Source organism: Cupressus sempervirens, chromosome 9 (genome assembly GCF_028749045.1).
Source record: "Cupressus sempervirens isolate cs-2001-9-10 chromosome 9, ASM2874904v1, whole genome shotgun sequence".
Classification (NCBI taxonomy): domain Eukaryota; kingdom Viridiplantae; phylum Streptophyta; class Pinopsida; order Cupressales; family Cupressaceae; genus Cupressus; species Cupressus sempervirens.
In genome coordinates this window covers 346,800,307-346,811,587 of record NC_143126.1, presented here as the reverse complement: position 1 = coordinate 346,811,587, position 11,281 = coordinate 346,800,307, and the positions used below count along the sequence as shown (strand labels likewise).

The window sequence follows — 11,281 nt, the reverse complement described above, 5'->3', positions numbered from 1 at the left end:
ATCCTTGAGAATCTAATTGCCCAGCTAAAATCAAAATGTTTTTGACTTCATGGACATCTGCCATCTCGCATCAGCCAACTATCCCTTTTGCCAACAATATCACAAGATTTATTATTACCAAGACAAACCTTACCAGACTTACCCCTCTGAAACATTTTGAAATAATCCCTGTGCAAAGTGGTATGAAATGATGCTCCCAAACATAGCACCCAAATTTATTTTATGGATTCTTCTATAGTTAGAGTAAGAGCATCAATATTGTTTTCATACATGTCGGGTAATGATCCAAAAGGCCTTTCGTTGTCATCTCTATTGCAACATTGAACAACACATTGCTTGAGAGGGAAAGAATTATAGCTGGCACCACCTTCTTCTCAATTTTCTCCCACTACTCATTAGACATTTCAGTCGGTTCTCCACTTTGCCTTCCAGTGTGACTGAGAGGTCTCTCTGAATCAGCAATGCTTCCATTTGCAATTTTCACATTCCAAGATTTTGCGCCAGGAAATTTTCAATTCTCCATTTATCTGTCTCTTCCATTGTTCCTGAATTTCTCCACAATTTATGGCTCAGCTTCTCAACCATGGCTTTGATACCAATTGTTGAATAATGAGAAAATATAAAAAAGAATTAAAAATCACAAATAGAGCACAAACAATAAAATATATATAGATTGTGTGGTTTCACCGAATAGTATCTTTATGGGATTCCTCTTTTAAATATAATATAAGGTTCAGGGCTTTGGCCTTCTGCTTACAAACATAATATATGCATCTTCAATGTCCCCTTTTCAATAAGCTACAATTTATTTTTCAGATAGAAGAATGTTAAATATATGTAGTTTAGCTAATCCCAACGTTGGAAGAGCAAAAAGATCATCTACAATGAGCACCATTCCAAGCTTTGTACTTCTGAAACTACACAATTATTATCATCCTGTGACAGGCAGGCATAATCCCAATTTGAGAGGTTTTCACAAACTGTGTCCATTCATTCCTCAAAGAAAACTCTATTGTAGTGAGTTAGTAGAGGGACTCCGCGTATTGGTGAGAAGAAAATAATATATCAAGATTTTGCTTCAATGTGTTTCTTTTATTGGTTCTGAAAGACTGCTTTTTGTATTCCAGAGTTCGTAGAAAACTAATCTGTGTTTGAAGCTGTAAATGATTATTTCACTCAAGGCATACAAAACAATTCATAACCATTTGTAATCCTTTCCTTTATAGAGAGAAATATAACATGTATAAAAAAAATATTCCTGGATTGCAGCTAGGGTCGACTATCTTAGGCCAGCCATTTAAATTCATGTTGAAGTTTCAACCATCCATCCATTTTTCTCCATTTATTTATAGCTTAACAGTTGAATGCTGCCACAAATAATTTATTCAAAATGAAGTCAAATCAAATGGATCAGTAACCAGTTTGGAGTATTGATAATTTATTTCTCGATCAATTGATCATTTTGGTGGATTGTCACAACCATGCAATCTACCAACAACTTTTATTATTCATAAGAGTCTATCATAGATATAGTTCAAATTTGTCATGATGGTGTAGGCATCGGTGTTAGTGTGTAGCTCATTTCAATAACTGTTTTGTGATGAGAGGGTTATTTTATAGTTTGATATCCCATGTATTTAACATGGATATTTTATTTTAAATGTGTGCTAGTTTTACAAGACAACAATGTGGTCTAGAATTTCAAATACTCAAAATGAAAAAAAAAAAAAAAAAATTGAAAACAGAACCATGTCCCTACATGATTACTGAAGGTTTGACAGCCTATTTTTCGAAACACTTCATTTAACATCACCAAAAATCTCCACAAGAACACTCTCCCTGTTTAAAATGATGAAAACGGTTCACATCTCTCACAACAATTTCTCTTGCAACAATTTTGGAAATAAATTTCGTTGCAGTGTGGCAATCAGCACATACTCGAAGGTTCTTAACAACTCTTATAGTTGTTCCAGGGGGCATGTTTAACAAACCAAACGCAATTGCCAACTTTTCACTATGGTGGAAGAGAAACAATTCCTTTTCCTCCTCTTCCACATCATTAAGTGAATGTCTTGACTCTGGAAAGTACCCTGCTGCCTTCATTTCCCAAGCCAATTCATCCAACTTTGCATAAATCTCTTGGGCTTGTGGGTGTGACCTGTCTCCTGCATGAAAAGAATGTACCATTTTATGTTCTTCAATCCAACTGCATCCAGGGGTTTTTTTTATTGCTTTATCTTTCATCAATCTCCTTACCATTTGAACCTCACCCCACCTGCCAACGTCTGCATAAATATTTGAAAGAAGAACATAAGTCGCAGCATTTTTAGGATCCAAATCAAAAAGAAGTATTGCTGTAAATACTCCTAAGCCCACATTCATATGTGATCTACAAGCACCAAGAAAACACATCCACACAACCACCAAAGGTATAACTGGCATCTTAATGATAAAGTTTAGGGTGTCCTCAAGATAGCCAGCACGGGCTAGAAGATCAACCATGCACACATAATGATCAATCGTAGGTGTTATGCAATGAGTGTTACTACTCATGTGACTGAAGTATGTACAGCCCTCATCCACTAAACCTGCATGGCTGCATGCAAATAGAATGCAAGCAAAGCTTTTAATGTCAGGATGTGTTCCAGAGAGCTTCATCAATTCAAATATTTGTAGAGCATCCTTGCAAAATCCATTTTGTGCATATCCGGCAATCATGCCATTCCATGAGACGACATTTTTTTGAGGCATTTTGTCAAACAGTTCACGTGCCTTGTCTATGCTTCCACATTTTGCATACATGTCTACTAGGGCACTTGCAACTACAACATCTGACAGAAAACCCCTTTCCATTATGCTTTGATGGATGTCGATACCTTGTTCCAAAGCTCCCATTTTGGCACAGGCTGGAAGTATGCTGGCAAAGGTCGTAGAATTCGGTTTTACACCTACCACTTGCATTTTCTTGTAAGTTTCTAAAGCCCTTTCAACAAATCCATTTTGTGTGTATCCTACAATCAATGTAGTCCAGGTGACAACATTTCTTCGAGGCATTTTGGCAAAGAGTTCAGATGCCTTGTCCATGCTTCCACATTTTGCATACATATCAACCATAGCATTTCCAACTATAATATCTGAAAAAAATCCACCATCAATTATGATTTGATGGATGGTTGTACCCAGTTCCAACACCTCAATTTGAGCACAGGCAGGGATGATGCTGACCAAGGTTGAGGAGTATGGCTTTACACCCACCAGCCGCATTTCCTTAAAGACTTCTAAGGCTTTTTCACCAGACCCATTTTGAACATATCCTGCAATTAAGGCATTCCAAGAGACCACATTTCTTTGAGGCATTTTGTCAAACAGTTCACGTGCCTTAATTATGCTTCCACATTTCGCATACATGTCTACCAAGGCACTTGAAACTACAACACTTGAAAAAAATTCCCCTTCTATTATCCTTTGATGGATTTCCATACCCTTTTCCAAAGCTCCCATTTTGGCACTAGCTGGAAGGATGCTGGCAAAGGTTGTAGTATCTGGCTTTACACCTGCTAATTGCATTTTCTTGAAAGTTTCTACAGCCTTTTCGACATGCCCATTTTGTGCATATCCTACAATCATTGCATTCCATGAGACCACGTCTCTTTGAGGTATCCTTTCAAACAACTCACTTGCCTTGTCTATGCTTCCACATTTTGCATACATGTGGACCAGGGCACTTGCAACTATAGCATCTACCAAAAACCCTCCATCTGTTATGCTTTGATGAATGACCATGCCATGTTCCAAAGCTCCCATTTGGGCGCAGGCAGGAAGGATACTGACAAACGTTGTAGAATTTGGCTTTACGCCTGCCAATTGCATTTGCTTGAAAGTTTGTAAAGCCTTTTCGACAAACTCATTTTGAACATATCGTGCCATCATTGTGTTCCATGAGGCGGCATCTTTTTGAGGAATTCTGTCAAACAATTCTCGTGCCTTGTCTATGCATCCACATTTTGCATACATGTCTACAAGTGAACTTGCAACTATAACATCTGACAAAAATCCCCCTTCTGCTATGCTTTGATGAATGCCCATACCCTGTTTCAAAGATCCCATTTTAGCTAAGGCAGGGAGGACGCTAGCAAAGGTTGTCGAGTTTGGTTTTACACCTGCCAATTCCATTTGCTTGAAAGTTTCTAAGGCTTTTTCAGCAAACCCGTTTTGTGCGTATCCTGCAATAATTGTAGTCCACGAGATAACATCTCTTAGAGGCATTCCGTCAAACAGTTCACGAGCCTTGTCTATGCTTCCACACTTAGCATACATGTCTATTAGGGCTGTTACAACTACAGAATTTGACAAAATTCCCGTATCCTTGATGCTTTGGTGGATGGCCATGCCCTGTTCCAAAGCTCCCATTTTGGCACAGGCTGGGAGTACGCTGGCAAATGTGATATGATCGGGTTGAAGACCTGTTTGTTGCATTTGGTAGAACAGTGTGACCGCCTCCTGAGGATACCCAATTCTTCGGTATGCTGCAATTATCATATTCCATGAGACGCTGTCTCGTTCTTTCATTTCGTCAAACACTCTACGAGCATCTACAGAACTCCCGCACTTGACATACATGTTAATTAGCTTATTCTGAAAAGTTGTCCCGAAAACAAATGGGAATCCCATCTGAGCGAAGAAAGAGTGGACCATTTTCCCTTGTGAAAGGGTTTTATTGAGAATGCAGGTCTGCAATAATTGAAGATATGTAAACAAATCTCCCGGGTGGTGGTGTGAGGTGAGCAGAATGTGCAACGCCTCCTTCAATTGACCCTCTCTACATAATCCAGCGAAATTAAGATAACTCATGGATGGCAATGCCATTTTTATGACTGTAATTAAATTTCAAAATGTGCAGTGTTACTTAGTTTCGTCTGCCATAATGAGATTACGAGGAAGCCAATAATAATTTTCACTTCCCCGCTCCATTTTTCAAATGAAGAATTTATACGCCGAAGGCCTGAACCGAGCTGACTTTGGCCATCAACAGCTGCAGTGATGGAGAAGGGCTACAAGACAATGAGATATATAAAAGTTGTCAACCTAAACCCCACATGAGATTCTGGCCGAAATCCCAGAGATGAGGAAGTTGAACAATTCAACAAATATGTGATGTCATGGGCTGCTCTGAATCAGAGAACAGACACGAATGCCCACCAGCACAGAGTCAATGTAGAGAGATCCTTGAATACCCCACCATGATGATTGCGTACTTCACACATTTTTTGTTCGCAGATGCAACACAGAAGCATCCCCGATGCTGATGAGTGGCACGCCAGGACCACGTAGAAACGTTAAAAAGAGGAACCAGTTTAACAAACTTTTGCATTGTCTCCAGCCTGGGTGCAGCGGCTTCACATTGCCGTCGTATAGATCAAAACATCTTTATTACTTATTATGTACGACATTTTAATGGAACATAATAGAAATTATTTTAAAACGTTTTTATATTATAATTTTAAATATTTATATTATATTTCACTATGGATCTCATAATCTTTATCATATTTATAATTAGTATTATGGTATATATAATATTTCTCTGTTTGATATGATTTTAATAAATTTATAACGTGAGAGGTGAGAAAGAGGGAGTGAAAGTATAGGATGAGAGAAAGATATAGTGGGCGAACGTTTTAAAATGACACTTTTAAACCACCTCGTATTCTATAGTGAGCTCCGTAAATGTGGGAAAGTTGAAAGGTTAATTATAAGCTCTTCACTTACCTACAAAAGTTCACCGAAAAAATTCGGCAAATTTTGACATAGGAATTAGCAACTATAGATGCATGAAGTTAGCTTGGATGGCTACAAGGTTGTTTCCCCTAAGATAATAGCTAAAGAGATATTAAGAGATAGACAAAGAGTTGAGAGGGGGAATACGGTCATAGAGGAAAATGGATTTAAATAAAGAGGAAAAGAAAGAGATGTTGATATTCTATACATGCATCGAAAAATTATTATCATATGGTTATGAAAGGATAGTTATTGGATAGGTTTAGTGTAAAAGGAAATTGCATTAGTTGGGGCTTACAAAACATTAGACTTAGACAAGACAATAGAGAAAATGTAAGAAAATATTAGTATATTAGGATAGGGGCCATTTAGTTGGTCAAGTCCTATTACATGAGAGAAATGACATTTGTTGCAAAAATGAAGCAAATGGTATACATGTGTTACATGTGAATACTTTGTTTTATGATTTGAATGATCACATGTAATTATATATTTCATATAAATGCATTGGCTCTTTATTTTTGTATAGAAAACTCTAATTTGTAATTATATTATATATTATTCAATATGAGTTAAATATATAATATAATAATATATACATGCATTAATTTTGTTCAGTGTGTCCCTTTTATAAAAGGGAAAGGACAAATTTCAACATCAACAATCAATGTTATCTTAAACAATGTAAGACAATTGAATACATCTTCATAACAGAGGAAAATATTTTATAGAAATTGGGACAGGTGAATTTAGAAAAATAACTTGATCAACAATGACAAAGTAAAATCTACTTCATCAATTAAGGATTCATTACAATACAAGTCAAGAAATAAATAATAATTATAATCAAACTATTAATTTGTTGCTTAAGATTCACATTTTGTATGGGCTATATTGTAGTGGATTGCATCAAAAACCATAGAAAAGATTCAAACATTGAATATTTTACTCAATATAAATTTATACTTGACATATAGATTGACTCCCAAGGATAATCCAATAGTTATGGATAGACCAAATCTAGAAAACTAACTACATTAAGGGGGTGTATGTGCAAACCATAGGATGCATCTGATTCATGTGGATGGGCAAGAGGACTCCTTCGAAAGTTTGATCAGCCTTGTAAGTGGCCTCTGTTGGAAATATTCAATATATGATAAGTTACTGAGAGGGGAGGGGTAAATCAGTAACTTTAAATTCTTCTTTTGAATTTACCACACACCCATCTATACTACTGTATACATTAGTACTCAAAGGTAAAACATTCATCACACAAAAGAACACAATATTTTGGTGATGCAGGAGCATCCAGAGGTATAAGGGCAATCCTGTGTCACCCGAAAAAAATATACTTAGACTTAGTTTCTGTTTCATGTGTTTTCATTTTTGGATACCCATTTGGGCCAAATTGAGGTTCCAACTCTCGATCCAGAGGTATAAGGGCAATCCTATGTCACCCGAAAAAAATATACTTAGACTTAGTTTCTGTTTCATGTGTTTTCATTTTTGGATACCCATTTGGGCCAAATTGAGGTTCCAACTCTCACAATTCCACTATCAGTGAGCTAGAAAATCCCAAAAAAATAGGAGCATGTAATTGGGCCATCATTTTGGTGAACTAGAAGGTGTAAATTGGCCAGATGAATGTAATTGTAATTTAGAGCATTCCAGAAAAAGAATCAGGTCAAAAGGCCCCACGGTTTGAAAGTTATTGTAGTTTTTTGGGTTTTGGAGACCTCCTAAAAATGCTTCAAAGTCAAGTTAGGGGCATTAAATGACCTCGAAAAGGGCCAAAAAAAGGGGGATGAGCAAAGCTCATCCATAGGGCTATAGAGTGCTTCAAGAGCTTTCCGAAAATGTAAACGGTTCGTCAATCGGAGCTACGGTTCAAAAGTTATGCCTTCGGAAAGTTCGGTTACCATTTCTGGATTCTTCTAGATTTGCACTGACTTCTAACGCAGCTTCTGGAACCTTCTATTTTGTCAGTGGATGCCTACTAGCACTTTCTAGAATGTACTCCTAGTCCTTAACCCTCTGGGGTCTATTTAAGGAGATTTCTGGAATTGTAAAAGGCAGTTCGGAGTGGAGTTTGAGAGGAGGTACTGAAAGGAGAAATTATCTCTAGATTTATGCTATTGTAAGCCCTTAGGGCATGTTTCGAAGTTTATTTTCTTGTACTGTTTGTACTAGCTTATTTTTTCAGTTAATATAACCTTCCCTTTCTATTGTGTCCATTTTGTTCTTGGGTTGTGTCCCCATCAAGTGGTATCAGAGCTAGTTTTCCTGAGTGTGTAGATAGAGCGCCGACTGTGAGGCAGTTTGCACAAGGACTGTGTGGTTGTGGGATCGAGTTAGAAGATGCCTCCATGAAGAGAGCATGGCAGAAGGGCCAGAGCTATTAATCCTGAGGAGGTTAGAGCCCTCCAAAGGCAGGTGTAGGCATTGCAAGAGGAGCTCCGTAGAGGAGCAAATGTTGTCGCAGGTAACGACAGTGAGGATGAAAATGAAGAAGAAGTAATCGGACCAGAAGGGGAATTTGACAGGGAAGTTCTAAATCATGCAGAGGAAAGGCTTTTTAGGGCCATTACTAAGTTTGGGAAAAGACCCACAATTGAAGTGGGTGTATTTTCAGGAAATCTAAAACCAGATGACTTGATCGATTGGATCAATGAACTAGAAGAATACTTTGAGTATGAGGATATCAGGGACCCAGATAGGGTTAAGTTTGCAAAGGCCAAACTGAAAGGCCATGCCAAAATCTAGTGGCAAGAGGTTCAATTGGAAAGAAACAGAAGAGGAAAGGAGAAGATCACAAGATGGGATCGCATGGTGGCCAAATTGAAGAAGCAGTTCATTCCTGTGGACTATGAGCTTGATTTGTTTAAGAAGATGCATGGGTTAAAGAAAGCAAGAAGATCAGTCCAAGAATATACAGAGGAATTTTATCGACTCTTGATTAGAGCGGGGCATGCAGAAGCAAATAAGGAGAAGGTTGCTCGTTATATCAGTGGGTTACGACCTAGCATCCAAGAGGAATTAAGTTTGGTGAGAATGACCAGTGTTGAAGAGGCATACCAATTTGCCCTACAAGTTGAAGAGAAGCTGAATAAAAGGTTTGAAGGAAGGCAAAGAGGGCGTGGTCAAGGAGGAAGGGGAAGCGGTAGATCATCTGGAGGCCGCAATGAAACCCAAAAGAAAAATGAAGATGTGGGTACTAGCAGGAACCGGAGGAATGAGGGTTTCAACCGCTCCCATGATCAAGACTTTGGAAATTAGAGAGGAAGAGGTAGAGGACATGGACAAGGAAGAGGAGGCTTCTATGGTACCTATTTCCATTGCAATGAAGAAGGTCATCGTGCCTTTGAATGCCCTCAACGACAAGGAAGGACAAATAGGAGAGCTGAGGGCCAAGCTAGGGTTGCTCATGTAGATGAAGATGCACAATTATCACATTCAGAGAATGCAGAAAGAGGAGAGACCTTGGTAAATGAAAGAGTCCTACTAAGTGGTGAGATTGAACCAGGACAACGGAGGAGTTTTTTCCATACCAGATGCAAGTGTGAGGATAAGTGTTGTCACGTGATCATTGATGGAGGTAGCACTGATAACTTAGTATCAGAAGAGATGGTCTCTAAGCTGAAGCTCAAGAGGGAGAAACATCCCCAACCCTATCAGATTGCTTGGGTAAAAGATGATCATAAGGTCTTGGTAAGTGAACAATGTTTAGTGAAATTCAAAATTGGGGGTTACCATGATGAAGTTCTGTGTGATGTTATTTCGATGGATGTTTGCCATCTATTGTTGGGTAGACCATGGCAGTTTGATAGACATGCAGTACATGATGGACATGAAAACACATACTCTCTGACAAAGGATGGAGTTCGCCATAAATTGAAGCCCGTGAAAAAGGAAGGTGAAAAGGTATGTAGTAGTGCTAGGATTTGTCTTGTTGATGAAAGGAAGTTTTTAGATGGCATGAAACATTAGCATATGTGCTATGCTTTGATTCCTAGGAAAGATAAAGAAGGTAGTAGTGAAATACCAATTGAAGTTTCAGATTTACTAGGGGAGTTTGGAGATATTATCTCTGATAATGTTCCAGATGGATTGCCACCAGTAAGGCAAATCAGTCATCAAATAGATCTGATTCTAGGAGCTAGTTTGCCTAACAAGGCTGCTCACAGGATGACTCCTATTGAAACAAAGGAGCTAAATAGATAGGTTCAGGAGTTGTTGAGGAAGGGCTTGATTCGAGAGAGCCTGAGTCCATGTGCAGTACTTGCAGTACTCGCACCAAAGAAGGATGGAGAGTGGAGGATGTGTACAAATTCTCGAGCTATAAATAGGATCACCATCAAGTACCAATTTCCTTTGCCAAGGGTGGATGATATTATGTACTGCTTGAGTGGAGCTCAGTGCTTCAGAAAGATAGATCTGAAGAGTGGTTATCACCAGATATGGATTCGAGAAGGAGATGAGTGGAAAACAGCCTTCAAGACCAAGGAGGGTCTTTATGAGTGGTTAGTCATGCCCTTTGGATTGACGAACGCCCCAAGCACCTTCATGCGGCTCATGAATGAGGTACTTAAGAAGTTCTTGGGAAAATTTGTTATTGTTTATTTGGATGATATTTTAATCTTCAGCAAGACTGTGGAAGAATATTTATTGCATATTCGTAGTGTCCTTGAGAGGCTAAGGGAAGAGAAACTGTTAATTAATTTGAAGAAGTGTAACTTTGCAAAAAGGGAGTTAGTCTATTTGGGGTTTGTTATATCACCTGAAGGTCTCAAAATGGATTCGGAGAAGGTAAAAGCCATCTTGGAATGGCCTACTCCAAGGTCTGCTACTGAGGTAAGATCATTTCATGGTCTGGATAGTTTTTAGGAAGTTTATTAGGAATTTCAGTGGCATATGTGCACCCCTAACTGATACAATAAGAGGGGATAGAAAAGAGTTCAAATGGACTGCAGCAGCTGCGAGGAGTTTTGAATTGCTGAAGAAGAAGGTGACAGAACAGCCTGTGTTGGCACTTCCAAATTTTAGAAAGGTTTTCCAAGTGGATTGTGATGCGAGTGGCAGCGCTATTGGGGCGGTATTAAGCCAAAAAGGTAAGCCTATTGCATATTTTAGTGAAAAATTGAATGATGCAAAGAAGAAGTATTCTGTTTATGATCAAGAGTTCTATGCAATAGTTCAGGCCTTAAAGAAATGGAGGCATTGTTTATTGCCAAAGGAATTTGTTTTGTATACTGATCATCAGGCATTACAGTACCTAAATAGCCAAGGTAAATTGAATCAGAGGCATATGAAGTGGGTAGAGTTCTTGCAGAGTTATACATTTGTGTTGAAGCATAGAAGTGGAAAATCTAACAGGGTTGCAGATGCACTAAGTAGGAGACAGTTGTTGCTTACAGTAATGCAGGTTGAAGTAGTTGGGTTTGATGAACTCAAGAATTTGTACCCTGAGGATCCTGATTTTGCTGAAGCTTGGAAAGCTTGCAAA

General features: G+C 38.5%; 1 pseudogene across 1 annotated transcript; it reads right to left on the bottom strand.

Annotated features, from left to right (window-relative positions):
- Window positions 1–1,715: 1,715 nt before the first annotated feature.
- Window positions 1,716–5,396, bottom strand: LOC149538742 (pentatricopeptide repeat-containing protein At1g11290, chloroplastic pseudogene; annotated as a pseudogene). Its single transcript, XR_016356099.1, has one exon. The product of XR_016356099.1 is annotated as a pentatricopeptide repeat-containing protein At1g11290, chloroplastic pseudogene (transcript).
- Window positions 5,397–11,281: the final 5,885 nt, after the last annotated feature.